This window comes from Limulus polyphemus, unplaced genomic scaffold, assembly GCF_000517525.1.
Source record: "Limulus polyphemus unplaced genomic scaffold, Limulus_polyphemus-2.1.2 Scaffold14326, whole genome shotgun sequence".
Classification (NCBI taxonomy): Eukaryota; Metazoa; Arthropoda; class Merostomata; order Xiphosura; family Limulidae; genus Limulus; species Limulus polyphemus.
In genome coordinates, this window is record NW_013679936.1 from 1 (window position 1) to 3969 (window position 3969).

Sequence of the window (3969 nt, forward strand, 5' to 3'; positions counted from 1 at the left end):
TGAAAGGGCAAGCATGTTTCATGGGACGGGGATTTGATCCCGCGACCAGCAGATTGCGAGTCGAGATCTCTAGCTACATGGCCATGCGGAGCCTCACTAGGTTATGATTGGCTAGTTCTCAAGACCGACTCATAATGAACATCCGGTTTACGTGACGTCGACATCCGTGCCTATATATTTCATTACACTCATTAAACATAACCCTTTATTCTCCTGAAGAAGGATTGTTAACTATTCGAAAGCGCTCGAGTTTAGGGTCTCGATTGAAAATATTGTCTTTTATTATTATAGTATTCAGATTCTTATTTAGTTTTCAAAGAAAAATAAATTCACTTTTAGTAAGGGCCAAATCGGTAGTACATGTTATGAATCAAGGAGGTATAAAATTATTACGTCAGATTTGTTTGTAATTAAGCACAAAGCTAAACAATGGGCTATTTTTGTTCTGCCCGTCACCGGTATCGAAACCCGATTTCTATCATTGTAAGTCCACGGATACACTGCTGTGCCACTTGAGGAGCGTTATATCAGATAGTTAACGTTAAATAAGAAAAAATAATTATAATTTTCAATGATGAATAATGATAATTCTTTGGATATACTTTTTAATGGAAATTGAAAATTACTTCTTAAAATTTTGAATTTCTTTTGAAAATTAATATAAACGTTAGAAAAGAACTATCACTCAAAATTATTAATGAGCACTACGGGAATGTAGCTAAAGTTTCAAGTTACATCTTGCTATGGAATATTCCACGGACAACAATATCGTGGATATGTATAGTTTTGTATACGTACAAGTTTTATCAAATAAAGCGTTTAAAACTGATTATATATGTGTATATAAATAAATATAAATAAATATTATAATATCCAAAAGTTTCAACATAGAAAGATTTTCTTTTCAGATTTCATGTTTATTTATTTATTCTTTATCATCATGACTGTTCCATTTTTTAATATTATGAACCACTTATTAGGGATAATGAAAAGTCGAAATGTATCATTTGCATAAATTACTAACGTTTTCAAAATTATTAACAAAGTATAACGTAAAGGTTAAAAAATTATAATAAAAATTCATTTTAACATTAAATTACAAGAACACAACTTCTCTAAACAGAAACATCAATAAACTTAAAATATTACTTTCCGTACAACATATATATATATAACTTTATTTCATATAGTTATTAATATTTACTAAATAAAGTTTCGAATTTCTTTATTTCTGTTTAACATTAACACTTTGTAAAGCCAGACTGACTACTTTAGAGATAAGAATAGTAACCACAACAAGTAGAGGAGTGACATAACATAACTAGAGAAAGATAATATCGATTATATACAAATACAACTGAGACTGAAAGAGATAGCCACTATACAGAAAATATAACAGGATCATCTACCGCATAGCGCATGTGTTACGCACTTCATTCTTGGCCGATTCATAAGTAAACTCAGTTTCAACAACTTTCCTATAAAGATCACATCGATAGCACTGAATAGAGAACATTTTATTGATTTCTAATAAATGTCAAATATTATAGTATGAGTAGGCTTATACCGAGATTTAGTAAACTAGGGATTAGAGTATACTTAACTTTACACATTATATAGGCTACACTAACGTGACGTTTAGTCAGTTCGTTTAACGTGATGTACATTTTTTGGGAGTGGTTAATGAAAATGTTTCAAAACGCGACATTGATTTCTTGTCGACCTAATACATTCAGTATTTGGTTAAGGTTTCTTTCAAAGCATCCAGTGAAAAAACATTTATAGTGATGGCACACGACGAGACACACATTCGGCATGTAATGCTGTTTGAATACAAGAAGGAACACAACGCCTATGTAGCCTCAAAGAATATCAAAGAAGTTTACGGAAATGTTTTGAACGTTCGTAAGTGTCAACGATGGTTCAACAAATTTCGTTCAGGTGACTTTAGTCTTAAAAATTGTGATGGCAGGGGCCGACATGTTGGAATTGATATTTATGCTCTGGAAACATTTGTTGAGACTAACCTAAGGCCACACACTCATGAAATGACCCTGAAATTGCATGTCTCTAATAAAACTATACGTAAACATCTAAGAAATATGGGAAAACTCCATAAAGAAGGTGTTTGGGTGCCTCATGAACACTCCGATGCTCATCGTTTCCAACGTGTGGAGACTATTTGATATAATAAATGTTTTGTTTTGATATATAAGTTGTTCGGGTTTTTTCATTTAACAAAAAGCGACATTAATTTATTGACGACCTAATAATATACTTAGGTTATAAGATAACGTTTTGATTTTTTTTTCAAGGTGTCATCTAAATGGACGGTGAACGACCATATTATGGAATTGGCCTAATTGTCTCTGCTGGTTTTTTCTTCGCCGTCGTTGGAGTATTAGTCCAGTTGGCCAAAGACAGGATATTTATGGACGTTATGGGCTTATCTCAAGTAGTCCGAATATTTATTATTTTACCTCTGATCATCCTAAAAAACGTAAAGTTCAACTATGAGCGAAGAACGCTTTTGTTAACTTTTCTTCGTTGTCTTACTGGAGCGTTAGGAGATACTTTTCTCTATTATTCCTACACTCTTCTTCCTGTTGGCGACGCAACTTCCATTTATTCTACAAATTCAGTTTTTGCTAATGTATTTTCCGTTTTGATATTCAAACGTTCGTGTAAATGGCCGAATTTTGTTTCCAGCTTTCTTTGTATTTTTGGAGTGGCTATTATTTCTCAACCAAGTTTTTTATTTGCATCAGACAAACACATTTCCTTTAATTACAAAGGAATTGCTGCGGCAATAGCTTCCTCTATTCTGGATTCGTTGTCTTTCAACTTTAATAACCTTTTAGGTAATGTTGATCATCTTTTCCTTACAACAATTCTAACGATAAATATGATTCTCGTGTGGGTTTTGAGTTTAATAAGCGATAAACGTCTTCCTGTGTTAGGATTTGCAGATTGTTCCTGGACTAATCTGTACATCACTGCTATAGGATTAGCTGGTTTGTTGAGGTGTTCGTGCTATCACACGAGGATTTCAACTTGTCGAAGCTGGTCCAGGTAGTGTAGCTCTCTCTTCTATCATTGTGTTTGGTTATATCCTTCAACTCTTTACTCAGGACTATTCCATTCGAGTCGTTAGTATTGTTGGGGCTGTACTAATTATCGTGGCTATTTTTATTTCATCTCCGAGTTCAGTGCACGATAAAAACAGTATGTTCGAGAATATGACTGAAGACATGAGCCAATCAGTAAACTATGAGGAAAACACGAATAATGACATGTTTCAAGAAGCAACTGATTCGTGTGAGCTAAATTCATTAATTGAAGAAGGACTAAAAACTACCATATGAAGAACATCTATGAGAATCAAATTCTGGAGTTTAATAACTTGTTTTTATTTGTGTTACAATGTAGATTATGATATTGTTTCTATAAATTGTCGAGATCAACTTATGATCGAGTACATATTGCTTTATTCTCTATGGTATTAAAAACCAACACTGTTTTCTGTGTGGAAAACATATTCTTTAAACTAGTATGATAAATGGTGTCTTTAGTAATTGTTGTTAATAGAGTTAACGTCAGATACTTTATGTGTAGTTTACCTTTGAATTTTAGAAATTTTAAAACGTCAAATATTTTATGTTACATTTCTCTGTTAATCAACGAAATATTTTCATTGTAAATTAAGGGGCAATAAAATATTATCGAGCTACTAAAGACATGTTTATCCAGTTCTTCCTTTTTTATTGTTTTATTTGAATATATGTTCAACAAACTTCTCCTTTCTTCCTTTACTTAATTGCATATGAACGTCTTCAGACATGAAATGATAAACAGAAATATTTAAACTGTTTGTTTATTTGTTGTAACGAATCACTTTTGAAATTCTGATCATCTTCACGTCTCAACCACGTACATGAATCCATAGATTCTCAACTTTGGACATCGAAC

General features: G+C 32.4%; 1 long non-coding RNA gene across 1 annotated transcript; it reads left to right on the top strand.

Annotated features, from left to right (window-relative positions):
- Positions 1-313: 313 nt before the first annotated feature.
- Positions 314-3735, top strand: LOC111084169. The gene is made up of 2 exons (XR_002609422.1): positions 314-483; positions 2316-3735. It is a non-coding gene; the product is annotated as an uncharacterized LOC111084169 (long non-coding RNA).
- The last annotated feature ends 234 nt before the right edge of the window (positions 3736-3969 follow it).